Source organism: Ambystoma mexicanum, chromosome 6p (assembly GCF_040938575.1).
Source record: "Ambystoma mexicanum isolate Mex_15411 chromosome 6p, UKY_AmexF1_1, whole genome shotgun sequence".
Taxonomy (NCBI): domain Eukaryota; kingdom Metazoa; phylum Chordata; class Amphibia; order Caudata; family Ambystomatidae; genus Ambystoma; species Ambystoma mexicanum.
The window spans coordinates 1,440,445,175-1,440,463,376 of NC_090935.1; the positions used below are offsets into that span (position 1 = coordinate 1,440,445,175).

The following is an 18,202-nucleotide window of genomic DNA, read 5'->3' on the forward strand; positions in this document are numbered from 1 at the left end:
GTAGGGGATATTTAGGGCTGCTCTAAGGGCATTGTTTTGAAGTCTTTGCAATTTGTCAATAATATACTTATTGGCTCCCACGTACAGGGCATTGCAATAATCCAATCTGGATATTATAAGGGTATTGGCCAAGGTAATGCAGCGATTTTCAGAGAGGAATGGTCTGCAGGCTCGGATCATTTTGCATGTATATGCTGTTGATGATGCTAGTGAGTTGACTTGCTGCTTAAGGGTAGGTGCAGAGTCCAGGCAGAAGCCTAATGTTTTAACTGAGGGCATCACTTTGATGACCTTGTCTATAAACATTGTTAATTTGTATTACTTGTGAGGGGTTGGAGGAGGGAGGACTTTTTCCCACAGATGCTGAATTTATAAAGCTGTTCTGATTTAATGGCATAAGATAGAGTGTGTATATCTCTGGACATCAGGTGACAAATACAATTCATGAAGATAGCATGTTGTAACTAATATGCAGCCACCATTTATAGACTTTGTTTTCCTCAGAACTGTTATGTGTACACCCGTGCCTCGGGTCGTACCGCACTCACGCTTGCACGCAGTCATGCACACAAGAAGACACGGGACGCGATGTGTTCCGTTCCGCGTCCCGGCGGCAACTGCCCGCACGGGCGTAGTTTATTGAAACATGCATGCGCGTAGCCAGAACGAGGCTCGCACATGCGTCAATCGTGACTGGCACGTCACATCCCTTTTTTTCTTTAACGAAAAACACAATATAATATTATATTCCAACAACAGTGCAAACTTCTAACACAAACATTTTCTCTCACTAATTGGAAGTCTCCCATGACCTCGGCTCAGTCTCCCGAATCCAGGACGTAGTCCTTGAGGTAAGCAGGCGGTCTGCGGTCTCTCCGCACTGGATACCTCGAGGTACTTGGCATGGTTTCGCTTGGACTCTCTCCACATGGGACAGCAGACCTCGGGCCATCTTCAGCCGGACCCTCTGGGATCGCTTGGGAGTCAGGGCTCTCTCCGGGATCACAGGTTTCCGACGAGGTGTCCACCTTCTTGAAGAAAGTCCTGTTGCCGGTGACCGTGCCACGTTCACAGGCTGCCGTCACTATAGTCCCTTTCACGTGCGTGACCTTCCATGGGTGTGGCTCATACAGCAAAGACAGTTTGCCCTCTGGGTGACGGTTCCGGACTAGCACTGAATCACCTACACGCACTTCTTTGTCTTGTAGACCCCTTCTTTCACTTTCCCTCTGATTGCTTGCCTCGCGCTCCTCTCTTACTTTCTCGTTGTCGATGATACCTGGCCCTCGGCCATCCATTTCCGGTATCATGCCACGAGGGCAGCGTCCAAACAGTGCTTCCGAGGGAGCCACCCCGGTTGACTGGTGGGGGGTGGTCCGGTATTCTCTTAGGAATTCCACGAGCTTCTTCTGAAGGTCATCACCCCCATGAGCGGATATCCTTAGCACTTTTTTCAAAGTACGCATTAGCCTCTCAGCTTCTCCATTGACACGAGGCCACAGAGGCGATACTCTGCGGTGATGGATGCCTCTATCCTTGAGGTATTGGGCGAACAGACTGCCGGTAAATGGGGGCCCATTGTCAGAGCATATTATTTCTGGGAACCCATGGGTCGCAAACATTTTATCTAAGGCCCTGGTGGTGTACTCCGTTGCAGTGTATTCCACGACCTCCACCTCAGGATACCTTGACCATTGTTCTACGGCCACTAAGAAATACATGCCCCGACCTGTCGACCCAAAATCCATGTGGACAGTTCCCCAGGGCTTTTCGCTCCGTTCCATGAAGCTGATCGGTGGGGCCTTGTCCCCTGGAGCCGCTGCTTGACATGGCAAACACCTTTTCACAAAACGCTCGACCATCCCTTCAAGATCAGGGAACCACACCTTGGGTCGGAGCCTCGCTTTGGTCTTAACGACCCCTTGATGGCCAATGTGTGCTAACTCCAGGATGCGATTCCTTAGAGCCTGTGGGATCACGATTTGTCTCCCCCTCAGCAGCAAGCCGTCATCCGAAATGGACAGCTCATCCCTTACCTTCCAAAGTGCCTGAAGGTCTTTCTGGGCGTTTGCCTGCCACCTGGAGTTGTTTCTTAGTACCTCTCTCCAGTCTCCACTTCTCACTGCAGCCTTGATGATGTGGAACACCTCATCCTTGGACGACTCCGTCGCTATGGCAAGTCTCGATAGCGCCATGGGTAACGCACCTTCCACCACGTGACAGAGTAGCCCTTGACAGTCAGCCACCTCGTCGTTCTTCTCCACACTCCCAGTGCTGGGGTGACGCGACAGGTAGTCCGCCGGGTTATTGGTCCCTGGCCTGTACACAAGTCTAACCCCATACTCCATCAGGGCCAACATCCAATGCTCAATTCTGGGTGGCGGCTTGGATGACGTGCCCGCCAGGATGGGCAGCAACGGCTTGTGGTCTGTCACCACCACCACAGGCTTTCCCAGAATGTAAAGACGAAAATGGCGACAGCCCCATAGGATAGCCAAAGCTTCTCTTTCAATCTGCGAGTAGCGCTTCTCCGTGTCCGAAAGCGCTTTGCTCACATAAGCGATGGGTCGCATGGCCCCTCTTTTGTCTGGCTGCAGCAGCACTGCTCCAACACCCACGGACTGGCATCAACAACAATCTCGGATTCCACCGACGGGTTAAAGTATGCCATGGTGTCCCCGTCAGACAAAGCATTCTTGAGGAGCTGAAAAGCCTCCTGCTCCTTCCTTTCCCACGTCCATACGGCGTCGTTCCTGGTCAACGCCCTGAGGGGCTCCAACAAAGAGGCCAAATCTTTGATGAGACGCCCGCAGTAATTTACCATCCCCAAGAAGCTCCTCACCTCGGTGGGGGACTGGGGTGCTGCGGCCTCTCGAATGTCCTTGATCTTAGCCGGATCAGGGGATACACCACTGGCGTGAAAAATGAAACCAAAAAACCCAATCCTGTCTTTGAAAAACTCACATTTTTCACGGTGGAGAGTAAGACCCAAATCATCCAACCTCCTCAGTGTGCACTCCAGCCTTTTCAAGTGCTCTGTCTCCGATTCCGCAAACACTAAAATGTCACCACTCATATTCAAAACACCTTTGAGGCCAGCCAGCGCCCCCCTGATGGTATTCTGAAAGACTTTGGCGGCAGATGAAATGCCGAAGCTCAGGCGCTTAAACTGATAGAGACCTTCATGCGTCGTGAAGGTCGTGATGAATCTGGAGTCTGGGTGGAGCTCAAGCTGATGATAGCCCGCTCGCAGATCTAATTTCGAGAAAACTCTTGCGCTCTGCAGTTCTCCAATAATATCATCAAGAGTGGGGGTAATGTGTCTCACCCTCTTGATGGCGGCATTGGGGAGACGCATATCTACACATATGCGCACCACTCTGGGATGTTTTGGCTTGGGGGCCACCACGATGGGCGAGACCCAGGGCGTTGGGCCTTCCACCCTCTCGATAATGTCCATCTGCATGAGCGAGCGGAGCTCCTCTACTTTCTCTCTGAGGTGAAATGGGATCCTGCGATGCTTGAGAGCCGTAGGTCTAATGGTGTCGTCAATGTGCAGACGTACCGGGGGAGCCTTCAACTTCCCCACACCCTTGAAAATTCCCGAGAATTTGCCCAGTAGTTGCTCGATGTCCACTTGGTAGACCTCCCATGCAAAATGCACTAGGTCCAGGGCCTCCGATGCCGCACAGCTGAGGAGAGAGTGAGGGCTCACGTCAGTGACGAAAAATCGGGCTTTTATGGTTTTGCCGCCTTTGGACACAGGCGCAACGAAAACGCCCTTGATCGGGAGTGGCGTGTCTCCGCCAAACGTGAAAATCTTCGCCGTCGAAACATCTAGCGCTGGTGGTCCCGGGATAGACTGGTAGTGATCGGACGCCAGCACACATACTGAGGCCCCCGTGTCAACCAGCACTTGTGTTGGTACTCCCTGAATGTCCACGACACACTTGGGTTGTCTCTTCTTTTTCGCCCTGTTGCAATGCTCGAAATGAAGAACACTTCATCCTCCTCGTCCTCCTCTTCCTCGGCCATGTTAAGCTTCTGCATTTCCTGTTCTAACGCTGCAATGCTCTTCTGCCCCCTCGAACTCCTGCCAAGTGCCCTGGCCGGGCCCCTCTGTACAGTTATTGGGGCGGGAGCGCGACACATCCGGGCATAGTGTCCAGGTCCATTGCATCTGCCACATGTTCTCGATTTGGCGGGACACTCCTCAGAGTGCGGCAGGTCATATCCGCAATATTGGCAGATGAACATCGCCCCTTGCATCGGACCAGCTTCCTGGCGCTTCTGGCCCCACTTGGCTTTCGATGCCAACTGCCTTCCGACGGCAAATGCTTCTTCTGACTTTCCCGGACGCACCGCCGCGTCCATTTTGGCACCCCTCGATTCTGCCAGTTCATAGGTTCTTCCGCTGTCCAAAATCTGTTGCAGAGACCATCCAGGCTCCCTCAGCACTTGCCTACGTAGCTTGCCTGAGCTACAGCCTTGGATGACCCGATTCCTGATCATGGACTCATCATTGTCCCATCGACAAGTTGTGGCCATTTGTCGCAGGCGAGCGCAGAATTGGTCAAGTGACTCCTCATCCCGCTGTTTTTCACCACAAAACAGAAATCTCTCGTAGTCCACGGACAACGGAATGAAGTAGTTTTTTAGAGCAGTTTTAACAGCATCATAGGTGGTTACCTGCAGGTTGAGGGACTCATAAATGCGCAGAAAGTCCATGCCCGCTGAGTATAGGAGAGTGGCTATCTTGGCGTCGTCATTGGTTTCCCCAGTTGCCGTAAAGTACATGTCCAATTTTTTTATCCACAACAACCATCTTGGGCCCAATTTGGAGGGGGGACCGGACGTGTCAAATTCTTGCATGGGTAACAAAGCCCCCTGTTGTCTCCTTACAACCACTCTTGCTGTTTCTGCCTCGCCGTCACTATCCGCCACGTTCACAGGTCACACAGGCACCTCGTGGTGATTCAGAGACCGCAAACCTGACTTGGGTGAACCGTGGACGTACCTTGGATCACTGCGTCATCATGGAATGTTCGAGTTGACGAGGGCCTTCCCCTGTGCCTGTGTTCCCCTTCAGTTCCCCCTTGTGTAGTGGCAACTAGTCCAGGTGCAGCCCTCCTGGATGGTGAGGACTGCCAAGTTTCCAAAAATTGTTCATATGTATTTTCAGGTATAAGCAGCGCACGAGCACCTTTTCAGGCCGCTACTGCCTCCTACCGTGCGTGAAAACACCTCCGCTGTGTTCACGCCGGGTTCGTAACGCTCAGCGGTGTAGCGTTATGATGATTAACACACGGCGGCGTGTCAACAAACGCTCCGCTTGCATCCCGCTTCGTCGCCGGATGTTATGTGTACGCCTGTGCCTCGGATCGTACCGCACTCACGCTTGCACGCAGTCATGTACACAAGAAGACACGGGACGCGACGTGTTCCGTTCCGCGTCCCGGCGGCAACTGCCCGCACGGGCGTGATTTATTGAAACACGCATGCGCGTAGCCAGAACGAGGCTTGCGCATGCGTCAATCGTGACTGGCACATCACAAGAACCTATTAAAGTCATGGTTGTTTTTTCCCTAACCACTTCCAATTACATTTCCATGAAGGGAGGCATTAACGTTGCTAATATGTGCAAATGTATATGTATAGTTTGCCACACGTTCAATGAAACTGTTGCATGTCATTAGCAGAGTGATTTGTCCACTAGCCATGCTCTTAATGTTAGATTTTTTTAGTATTCGAATACCGGTTGTATAAAATGTAGTAATTAGCACACATATTTAATATTTTGTTTTACTTTCTGTTAACATGTGGGCGGAGCCTCGTGGAAGTGGCCAGAGTCTTGTGTGAATATGGGCGGGGCATACATCTCAGGGTTTTAAATGTTCAAATGTATGCAGGTATGGCCCAGCCCTATAACACAAAACACAACTCACCCGGGCATAGCTCTCAACCATTTGCTTTGCAAAGGCGGGTGAAATCACCCGATTTTGATTTTGGCGGGTGAGACGCCCATTGAAATGAATGGGCGTGTAGGAGGCTTGGCGGGTGAGTCAGCCCTTTAGAAGGCGGGTGACACCCGCCAAAAGCGTGTGAGTTGAGAGCTATGCCCGGGCAAACCGCCCATCTGCATGAGAAACTCCTAAAAAGAACTGAATCCGCCTGCACTGATGCACATTACAAACCCACAAAATACACAGAAATCCACCCTCCCCAATATTGCCTCACCCCTGTGATGCACCTTAAATATCCCCAAATTACACTGAAATAACGAAAAGCACAAAACTGAATTCCGCCTCTACTTTAAGTAAATCTCAACCCTGGTGCCATAGCTCTCAACTCACACAGCGGGTGTCACCGCCTTCTAAACAGCTGACTCACCCGCCAAGCCTCCTGCACGCCCATTCATTTCAATGGGCCTCTCACCCGCCAAAGTGACACAAATGGTTGAGAGCTATGCTGGTGCACATTACAAACCCCAAAAATACAAAGAAATACCTCCTCCCCAATATTGCCACTCTGCATTAAAGTAACAATCAATTAACATGAGATAACGTTAAGACTTACCGTAAACCAAATACAAACATCAAATCAACTATACGAAATGTGCTAGTTTGCAATGGATGACTCTCTCACGCTCCGTCGAGCTCATGAAACGCCTTGCCTTCCCGCTCGTGCAAAAAAGATGACGAAGAGAACGTTGAAACCCACGTGATGCAGAGCGGCCCACGTGATGCAGTGGAGGAGGAGCTTTGCTATGGTCCGTTTCTGGAGTCGGAACTAGACGCTACCGTTTACGAAACGCCTATATCCTGATTCCAGGCAGCATCAGGTGAGTGCATGCGAGCCAGCTCTTGTAGTGAATTGTATATGCATATTCATCTGGTTTTGAAATGACACAGGACATCCTGTTGTTGGTATCGGAGACACAGTAGCTGCTCCGAAGCTCATTTACGGTATGGTTCAGGCTCAGGAAGTCTCGCAGACGCAGTAACTGCTGTGAAGCAGTTTCGTCTCCAGGAATCAAATTTAGGAGGGGCACAGAGGGACCCAAAGACAAAAGTGGGGTCGGCACAGACAAAAGTGGGGGGGGGCGCCTATGAAAGGGAATGTGTTACGTCACAAGCACTCCTGCACAGAGGCTTTTGTGCACACCAACTACCTGTTGCATGTCACCCCTCGTGGGAGCATGGTAGCACCCAGGACTTGTGCCATAATCACATGGTGGTAACCATGTGACCTACCCAGGGGAGTTGCTAGGTCTGGAAAAGACCCGGGGCTAAGCTGATGTCAGAACTGTTGGGACTGGGGGCTAGCTAGTCTTTTGGCTGTAGCTCCTGAGATTCTATCCGGGGCTACAACCAAAAGATCAGGGGCTATAGCCCCCTTAGCCCCCCCCTAGCAACGCCCCTGGACCTACCTAATAAAAGCGAGGAGCCAGTTCCGGCTAGTTGATCAAGAACTGACTCCTGCGTTCTCATTGTCTGCACCATGTGGGAGCTGCGCAATAGGCAGAGGGCCTACCGGTGTGGTCCTGCATCCGGACGGTGCCCCTGCTGGGCAACACCGTCCCGCTGTTATTGTTCTGCCCTGTGTTCATGGCCATTGTTGCGGCCCTGGTCTGGGTGCCCGCAGAGCCGAGGCTGTCTGCTGGGTGCCCCCAGCCACGGTTCCTTAGTCTTGTGGTCCGTCCTCTGTGTGTTCGCAGTTATTGTATGCCTGGTGATCCCCGCACTCGTTGCGGCCTGCCCGGAAGCCAAGGGGCAGGCCGCCACATTGGTGGCGAGGGGTGATCTGGACCTGTGCTTTGTTTACAGTGTGGGCTGCTTGGTGCCCGCGAGGAAAAGAGGTGGCGTTGCCTGCAAAATGAGGGGACAAAGGAGCACTGAGGCCTGCAGCTGCCCTGAGAAGAGAGGGCGTGACCTATGAACACCCTGGCTTGTGACACTGAAAGGTTCACTGAGGCCTGCGGCGCCACCGAAAAGAAGGGTTGTGGCTGGAGAATCCCGGGCCCGCGGCGGTGAGAGCGAAGTGCTCACGCCAGCTGGCGACTCCCCTGCGGTCTCCGGAGAGGAAGCAGGGAGAAGTAGCATGGTCATCGTGTGTGCGTTCCGGAGAGCAAACAAAGCTCCAGAAGAAGGAACACTGCAGGTGTGCGGTGGCCTGGCCAGCTGTTGGCGGCAGTCCCCGAGGGGACAAGCAGAAGAAAGAGGAAGTGGCATCCGCTGCACCGGCAGGCGAGTGCGCTGCCTCCCAGAGCCCCAAACATCGATCCGGGGCCAGGCAGTGAAAAAAAAAATGAACGAACAAGAGCAGGGCCGGCTGCACACATGACCTGGGCCTCTCCGGCGGTGAATGTCATGAAGCGCAAAGTGAGAGAGGCAGATATATGGGTGCTTTTTAAATCCTGGGCCCATCGGCAGTGTGATGAGCAGCGCTCACTGTTGGAGCATGGAGAACAAGAAAGCGCTCCATGTCCGTGTGCTCCATGTCAGAGCCTTTGAAAGAAACGGGCCAGTGATATCAATGGCATCCCGTGGCTGTGCAAGTAGAGGCCCCAATGGAATCCGGGGTCCAGCAGCAGTGATTGGCAGATTGGAAAACAAAAGATCAGGGAGGGGAAGGAAAAGGCAGCTGCCGTGCCGGCACAATGGAAGGGGGTGCTGGCTGCAGGCTCCGGGTAGGAGCAGCAACATGCACAGTGAAGACAGGGCGTGTCTGCCCATGCTCACCACACAGGAGTAGGCCCCATGCCAGCATAAACCGAACATGCTGTTGCCACCCCAGGGCCAGGTGGCGGTAACTCTCATGAAGAAAAAAAAGGAAGACACAGAGGAGGGTTGCAGCTCTCGCAAGTGCTTGTGCGTCCTCTGTCGTTAGCAGGGTCCAGCAGCAGCCCCTAAGTGAAGGGGGTGGCCCGTCATCCCGCCACCAACCCAGCACCCTGCCACGGTTTTGCCCCCACCAGCTAAGGACGGGGCCGATGTGGCCCCTGGTGCCCTCGGGTGCGGCTTTGCTGGTCCATGAACTCTGAACTGTCCTGAATAGATGCCAATGGAAGTCGGGCTGGTATCCTGCGGACCTGCAAGTGCTTAAAGTGGACACAGTAGTCATACACATGAAGGCTGTGCTCCTGCATTTGTGGGTTTTGTTGTGGGGGTGCCAGGTGCAAGCAATGGTGTTTTGTCAGTGGTGTAAGTTCCACTCACCCAGGTTAATAAAGGGTGTGCTTGCATGTGGAGTTTCCAACATGTCACCAGTCACCCGACTGTCACCCCATGGGCACCAAGGCTTAGTGGGTGTATTGGGTGGGGTAACCTGGGCTGTGTGTAAATTAGTTGCACCTGTATTCCTAGGATTGTTTGCATTGTGGTGTGATGTGTTTGGTCGTTATGGAAAAGGAGGAGTGTTGCATGTCACCCCTCCTGGGAGCATGGTAGCTCCCAGGACTTGTGCCATGGCCACACGGTGGTAACCATGTGACCTACCTAATAAAAGGGACGAGCCAGTTCCGGCTCGTCAGTCGGGCGTCATCATTGTCTGCACCATGTGGGAGCCGCGTAGTATGCAGAGGGCCTAACTGCGTGGCCCTGCATCTAGACGGTGCCCCTGTTGGGCAACACTGTCCCGCTGTTATTGTTCTGCCGTGTGATCACGGCCATTGTTGCGGCCCTGGCCTGGGTGCCCCCAGAGCCGAGGTTGCTGTCTGGTGGGTGCCCCCATCCACAGTGCCTTAGTCCATTGATCTGGAATCTGCAAGGTGCCCCCTGCGGTCCGTCCTCTGCATGCTCGCTGTTATTGTATGCCGGGTGATTCCAGCACTCTGTGCGGCCTGCCAGGAAGCCAAGGGGTAGGCTGCCAAACTACCCACACCCCACCACACCTCCCCTCTCATCAGAATGCAGACACAAAACCATTCAGTGACTAATGGCCCATCATTTAGCGGTTTTGTGCGCTACATTCTGATTGGAGGGGCTGGTTTTAGCTGCAGAGGGAACTGAACTGTTTTGATTGTGCTTATGAGTCAAGCCGAGTGCTTATGAAGACTTATGACAGCCTCTGTTCACTATCTGCACAATAGTACACTATCCTGTTGTTCAGCTCCTGTGTTGTGTTGTGTTGCATTGACAGTGCAGAGAGCAGCTCAGCTAAGGTGGGGGGCACAAGGGCGGCCCAGGATTTTAGAGGGGGGCATGCCCCCCCCCCCAGAACCTTCGTAGCGACGCCATTGCTGTGCAGCTACTACACAGACCCTGCTCTGGTGTAAGTGACTAATAATTAGGCCCGTTTCTTGACCCGGGCGAAGCGGGCAGCTGCCCGGGGCGCAATTGCCCCAGTCCCTGGAGGGTGAAATTTCCCTGGGTGTGGGGCACAAATGCTGTGGGGAGAATAGCCAGCACCACCAAACTCCTCTCCTGCCACAGGCCCCTGATCTCCCCCCCTGCCCCCTATCGCCCCCCAGCCGGTACCTCGCTGTCTCTGCGCCAGAGTGTCTGCAGATTGCCCTACTGTGGGTTTTTTTCACAGTCTTGGGGGCCGCTTGCAAGTCCTTCCCCCTTGTTTTTGGACATAGTACGTATGCAGGTCTGATGGGGGGAACCCTGCCCCCTCCTCTTCTCCCTGATATTGTTTCGCATCCTTCGGACCTCTTCTGGACATTTTTTCAGGGTGTAGGAACCAGGGACATCATTTCACCAAAATGCCAGGGGTAGCGGAAGTGACTATCGCGTGCCCTTTGACCTCTGATGACATCACCAGAAGTGATGTAATTTGACTGACACCTGACGTGACAGCATGGGAAGCAATGGAACATGACCTTTCACCCCTTGAAAAAACAGGAAGTGGCATCACATAGCATTGTTCCTAAGTACACTACGTAAAATATAGTTACGATATTACTATAATGTGATATATATTTCATCACGATCACCATATGTATCGTTAATATCAGTGTATGTAGGCCTATGTTACCAGATTACTGTGAATGCAAGCAGACATCCAAGGCCAAATGATAATGATGTGTTATTATATACAACATTTACACTTAAGTGCTTTATATAGAACAAATATACATACAAGATCACCCAATCTGTGTTGGCACTCATTAATCGACCTCAGAAGGATGAAAGGCTGAGTTGAGGTGTTTAAGAATAGACTAAATCAGTGACTCACCCGGTGTGCCTGAAATAAACTTTGAATGAGTCTAGCAATTATTGTATAGAATTCTAGAAAGACAAATTATTTGTTATTCCTATTCTTGCTTATATAGGGTCACTGATCGAAGTATTTTCGGAACCCCCCTGTTTTTTTAGAAGCCTGAACACGAAAGCTAGCACTCCACAAATAAACAGCCACTTGACGCTGGCCACAGCCCACAAGCTTATATTTTAATTTTTTTAGGGGTAGCAAAGGAGACCTCAGGGGTCTCAACTGCGACCCCTGGTGACCCCCAAATGACGACCCTGGTAGGAACCTCCTCCGCTACTTTGTGGGTCTGCCCTTGACTGTGCAGGGGAGTTGGAACTTCCCTCTAACTGTGCGCAGTTGAGCTACTGTTTGTCCTCCTCCTTGGGTTTCAAATGAACGTCCTCCTGGCCTTGGTTCCAGGATCACTGCCCTGAGCTCGACCAAATGGCCTCTCCCTTATTCTTCCTTGCCCACCACAGATGTAGATGGACTCTTTAGCCCCCTGTTTGGCCTCAGGATTAGCCGGGGAGGCCAGGGCCCCACCAGTCATGGTCTCCTATGCGTGGTGCGCCTCTTGCTCCCTTGTCTCCCTTGCTGTGCTTCTGGATAGGGGTGCGCTGCCTGAGGCACTATATGCAGTTCCAAAATCCAAAATGTACCTCAAATAGGCCTCCAGCCGCCCCGGCTATAACACTGCATGGCCTCCCCTGGTCTTCTCTGCAAGTGCTGGCTTCAAAACTTGGGTAGGGGCCCTCCCGCCATGCTCCCCCACTGCTCAACGTCACTCTGCTCAAAGCTGGTGATCACTGCCTGCTGGTCACTGACTGCGCTGGCCAGCCTCTGCCTGCTTGCTCCCTTTCCTTGGCCAGGGTGCATGCTGACCTGTGATGGTTCTCCCCCCAAAGGGGGCTAAGGGAGAGTTCAGCCCCTCGGGGTCGCCGCCTTCATGCCTCTTCACTTTGCTGCCCCTCCCAGGCCTCTTGGTCGCTCTGGGTGCTCTTCTCCGCTGCACAGCTCTAAGCAGTGGGCTACGGGTATGGGCCCTCCGGATCCTCCTGATCTCTCTGAGGAGACGCTGCTTCGCTGGCACGGGGGCGGCTCAGTCCCACCTTGATCGTCCCACTGGTCTGCGAGCGTGCCTCTCAGCTTGGCCTGCACTGGCCGCGGGCGGAGTGCCCCCGCACCTCAGACACCACATAGACGAAGGACGCACAGCCGCCTCTGCCGAAGTCCCCCAGCGATCCGGGCTGTTGCACTCCACCACCGCAGCCTACATTGATAAATCCTCGTCTGAGGAAGGCTCTTTTAATCTATCTTTATTGTCTTTGGCCCCGGGGGGTGAGAACTCCACGATCACTCTTCTCTCCCCTCGGTGGCCATCTTAGAATCCCAATCACGATGCACTTTTTAATGGGTATCCTTCATAGATGCCAGTACAAATTGCTTTTTTAAATTTTTTTTATAGAAAGGATGATATGTGCTTTCATGTGGCCGCACTGTTGTTTTTAGCCACCCAGTCTAGCCATTCTTTGCTGTGGCATGAAGTTTATTTTTTATTTTTACTGGGATTCTATGACAAAGCAAGCTATGTGTCTAGACTCTCATTTAGGGCAGCCAGTCAAGCCATTTATCACTTTGTCGTGTCTTTTATCACTGGGTTTCAAGGGTAAAGCAAACATAAGCATTATTACGCATCTAGACCCGCCTGCATTGTGCAACCAATTTGGACATATTTTCTTTTTGTGACCAGACATTTTTAAAGGCAAAGCCAACAGGTGTGTGAGGCAGAGCCATGATGGGCATTTTTTTATAGTATCATTACTGGCATTAGGTTATGTTCAGTTGATTTGTACCGCACCGCTACCACCCAGGGGCAGTCTCCAGGCACTCACATTGGATTTGCAAAAAAGTGGGGTGGGGGGTTAGTGGGGAAAAGGGTGAAAAGATAGGTTCAGAACCAGGAGGAACTGACGTCTGTGAGTGTTTTGCATCTGGTCACTTGTGAGCGGCCTCACGCGTTGTAACGGTATGGGTAAGATTCCATGCCTCAGGTGTGTGGAAGTGTTTTGTGTTGGTGTTAGTGTTGTGTGGTTATGATGGGTTGGTCGTGTGCACTGGTTAGATAGTGTCCATAAGGGATTCAGAGTTAAAGGTGGTTGTAGCTGTAAGGTAGTCCGGCATCTTGGTGTGTTATTGCATTTTAAATGGTATTGGGCTATGTGGGTGGTTCACTCTGGATGTCAGCATAGTAATGTTTCTCTGTATGTTTGAGTGTGGCTAGTCCAAGATCTGGTTTAGAGGCATCAGTTATGTAGGAGGAGCAGGAAGGCAAGAGGGTTAGTAAAGTCGGTCAGTTTGTTGTGGTCTCTCTGCGGCGGTCCTTTGGATGCTGCTTGACGGTATCTAGCCAGGTTCTTGTTTGCAGTTATTTGGCCCCTCTTGTCTCCTCTCTAGTTGTGTTTTAGTTACTCACCATGCTGGCTGACAATCCCTTGGGTCTTCAACCAAGAGCCGGGTACTTCCAGAACCTGGGCGTCCTCAACTTGAGGGAACTCTTTGCTATAATAAGCCCCTCTGCTGGATGGTATGAACAGACAGAGGAGTAAATCAAATTAAAGAGCGGGGAAAACGCGCACCACCAAACCAAATGCTGTAGGAAGAAAGAAATAACAGGTTAATGCTGACAGCAGAATTGGAGGTCAACTGTGTAGTCTAAATCTTCCCTGACTATACCTTAAGAGTAAGCTGTATGACTTGAGTTCACTTATGGTCCTATGAAGAGAGACAACAACTAGAATTACTACTTGCTATCAGGGAATGAGAGTAAGAAAGGAGGAAGGTCAGTACTGATTCTTACCACAGCAGGGGTAGAGGAGTTTTTGAACCAGCAATGAGTCCGAAAACACTGACAGGACAAAATAACAAACAGGAAGTTAGTACAGGTAATTAAACCCTAGCGGCACGAGGGTCGCACTAGGTCCGGGGTGGTGCACTACCTGCAAAGCGTTCTTTGTGCACTTGATGTTGTCTTAGGTTCACAGTGTATATCCCTATGTGGGCCAATGAGTCAGATGGATTGACGTGGTAAGTTCTTACATCTAAGCAATGAATGGTACTGGAGACTGAGTGGTCAGGGGTGCAAATATTCAGATAAGGACAAGTACGTAGTCTCCACAGAGTACGGAGGATGTTGCCCCAACTTGGGAGTGTACCAAATGAGCAGAAAACGGTCACACGAATAGGCTTACCAGATGCCTATAGGAAGCATTACTATGCCAGTGCAAAATTCCTTGCAGGCAACTTTGCGGGCTGAAGGAAACGCAAGCGCAGTCAGATGAGTCCCAGGGACAGGTTGATTCTGGCAACGAGAAGACCAGAGGTTATGCAAATTGTCAAGCAGAGGAAGTCCTAATACAGTCCGGGTCGATAACCAGAGTCCGAGGAGCCAAGACTTTAAACGCAAAGGAGTCCATTTAGCAAGCCGTAGTCCTAAATCAGGAATCAAAGATCAACAAAGAGAACAGGAGTAATGCTACAAATAGAAACGGTGTTCTGAAAGGAGACGCCAGATTTAAGCGTTTGTTGTAAAGACGGGGCCTTCGAGATCACATAGCGGATGAAGTCAGCTGACCAGTGACGTGATGCCGTCTTTGTGTCTGCACAGCGGAGAGAGCTGCTGCAGCTCGTCGCCATTGCAAGCGCCAACCCTGCCAAAGGGGCGTGGCCATGTGCCGAAATGACAGAAATGAATGCCGCTTGGTATGACTGACATTGGAGGACCATTGCCCGCTGCTGGATGTAACAGTCTGTGTTTTGCCTCTATTTGTAGGTCGTTGCTGTATCTTAGTTCCCTACCTGGGCGATACTGGCTAATCTTGTCTTGGAGGAATTCCACTCCTTGTCTGTGCAATGCTTTGTGGGCGATGCAGAGTGCTTTGAATTTGATGCGCTTTTTTACTGTTAACCAGTGTAGGGCTTTCAGTGCTGGAGTGATGTGGTCTCTTCTGTTTAGTCTTCGTAGGATCTTGGCTTCTGTATTTTACACCCTTTGGTGTTTCTTGGTGGGTCTTTCTGGCATTCCTAGGTAGAGACTGTTTGCTGAGGCAATTCTTGTGAATATCAGGGATCTGAGTGGTTGTAGGAGGAAGAAATATTTTTTGGTGATTGCGTTGGCTTGCGGTTCCTGTGATCGTCCGTTGTCCATGAGTATTCCTAGGTTGTTTGCTACATTGGTAGTCTCTGGTTGCGTTTCCATGCCGATTGGCCAGTCCAATTGTGGGTTCCCTCCATCTAACCCTGCGGGTGAGGGCATTATTTCTGTTTTTGCCGGGTTCAGTTTGAGGTTTTTCGTTATCATCCAGTTGTATAAGTCTGTGGGGCAGTTGTTGAGGGTTATTTTGTTCCTGTGTTATGTTTGTTTTCGCAATCGGTTTGTGTTGTCTGCGTAGTTGTAGGTGGCAAGTCCGTAGGATCAAATGATTTTCATCAGTGGGCACATGTAGATGTTGAAAAGTAGAGGGGAGAGGCTGGAACCCTGTTGGACTCTGCAGGATATATTTTTGGTGTTTGAGGTGAACAGTGGTAGGTAGGTTCTTTTGGTTCGGTTTGCTAGGAATAAGGCAATCCACTTTGGTGCGGATTCCCGCATGCCACATTCCAACAATCTTTTGCGTGGCTGTTTGTGTTGCGTGGCTGATTGTGTTAAAAGCTCCTGAAATGTCCAATAGAAGGAGGGCCGATTGGGTGTCGTCTGTGTTTATTTTCAGGTCGTCCCACATCGATAGAAGTGCTGCTTCTCTTCCTCTCATCGGTCTGAAGCCAACTTGTGATTGGTAGAGTATTTTGTTTGTTTCGATGTGTTTTTTTGTTTTTGTTGCAACAATACTTTTTATTGGCATTTTGCAAACAAATAGATTGCTGTGTACCTTCTTTAACCCCTTAAGTGCCAAGGACGAGATATCTCGTCCTTGACATTACCTCCGTAGTGCCAAGGACAAGATAGCTTGTCCTTTCTGGCTCTCTGTTTTGAGCGATCCCTACAAAGAAGGGATCGCTCAAAACTGTAATCCAACCCCCAGGCTATGTGAGGCGGAGGTCCCCCCTGACTGCCAGGGGGCTGGATTACCTTCAATTTCACGTCGGCGTGCGTAATGCACGCTGGTGTGAGTGAATGTAATTTCACAGCGGCAGCCATTTCGGGGCTGCTGCGGTGAAGAGAGAAGGTGAGTGCCCTTCTCCCTCTGCCTCGATCTGCCGCTGTATTTCAAGCCGGAGATCGAGGCAGGTGGTGTTGGAAAGGGGAGATTCTCCCCTTTCCAACGACACCATTTGTGTAAGCATTGCTGCTCACGGCTCGGGCGCATAGCGCTCGATCCGCGGGCAGCAATGCCACTAGACACCAGGGATGTCTTTAGAGTGTGGGGGAGGGGGGCTGCTTACTAGGTAAGCGGCCCCCTCATCCCCCCGAGCCCTCAAAGCATGGGGGCACATGTATGAAGACCCGTGGGGGCATAAAAAAAAGGACAACAAAAAAAAATGCACTGGGAAGGGCGGAGGGATTTGGGGCCCCTAGGCACCAGGGATTTTATTTTTTTGGTGTCGTTGGAAAGGGGAGATTCTCCCCTTTCCAACAACACCATTTGTGTAAGTATTGCTGCTCACGGATCGGGCACAGAGCGCTCGATTCGTGGGCAGCAATGCCACTAGACACCAGGGATGTCTTTAGAGTGCGGAGGGAGGGGGGGCTGCTTACTAGGTAAGCGGCCCTCTTCCCCCTCCCCCAAAGCATGGGGCCACATGTTTTGAGACCCCTGGGGGCAGATGGTGATCATCTGCCCCCAGGGATGGGGGTATATGCAACAAAAAAAAATAGAAAGCAATGGGAAGGGGGCAGGGGGTTGGGGACCACTAGCCACCAGGGATTTTCTTTTTTAGGATATGGAAGGGTGGTGGCGCCGATTTGCGCTAGTCAGACCTCTGCGCATTCCCATAGATGTCCTCTTTTCGGAAATGCATGGGGTTTCCTGTTTTCCTTGGTGGCTTGGACACCCGAGGCCCATATCTGTATGGTGTGCCCGTCTGCAAAAATAATGAAATTCAGCTGTCGGAAAAGACTTGGGGTTAAGGGTGTTTTAGGCTTTCCCCTTGGTGCCCTGGAAGGTGCACCCATACATGTTGGGTACTGTTTTCATCGGGACACGTGTGGGAACGGGGGAAGCTATGACATTTGTTGTGTTTGTGTGGTTTTTATAACGTTTTGACCCATTTGCTGGTGCCCTTTGTCTCACAATCCTTTCATTTCCCAAATGTACCCTACATTTAGTCGCTGCTTTAGGCACCATACACTTTTGTAACCTGCACAAGTCACCTACCTTTGAAAAGGTCTGCCTGTGCTCTTTCATAAAATGTATGCTTGCCATTTCTCACCACATTGGTTTTCCTGATTTAGACATGCTAAGTACGTCTGTTCAGGCCGTAAGCATAAAACCCCTGTGTACCATGGCTCAGTGTTTGTCTTGTGGTGTTGCTTGTTTTGTGAAACACTACTAAGAATGTGTGCTTTCCTAACTGCAAGAGTCGGGGGACTGTAGCGAGCATTGTTTTTCTCAAAATTCATAGAAACCATTGCCGTACCAAGCCAACCGTGTCCACCACGTACCTTTTTTTTCGGTCATTTTCCTGCTTTTCCCCCAAACTATGGCATTTTCCCCTACCTAGTTTTGCCCGACCTGCGCAAATCACCCCTTCCTAAACCTGGAATCTTGTCTACTTTTCAGAAATGCATGCCTTACTGTCCTCCAATTTGGCTTTCCTACCCATTCCGTCCACGCATGTCCAATTGGCAAAAATGGCCAAAATTGCCTACCTCTTACAAAACGGTTGATGACCACATCAAAATATTTTTTTTTCGTTTCCACTCAACCTGTTCTTGAAAGCCAGGACATTGGGGAATTCAGCACAGCAAACCATTTATTCCTAGCTCTTACAAGGAAAAAACCACAGGCTT

General features: G+C 51.1%; 1 protein-coding gene across 1 annotated transcript in view; it reads left to right on the forward strand.

Annotated features, from left to right (window-relative positions):
* The first annotated feature begins 6,635 nt into the window (after window positions 1–6,635).
* Window positions 6,636–18,202, forward strand: part of GTF2E2 (general transcription factor IIE subunit 2) — a 648,065-nt gene continuing 636,498 nt past the window's right edge. Inside the window, exon 1 of the mRNA XM_069626171.1 lies at window positions 6,636–6,841. The gene's annotated coding sequence lies outside the window, so the exon portion shown is untranslated. The remainder of the gene's footprint in view (window positions 6,842–18,202) is intronic.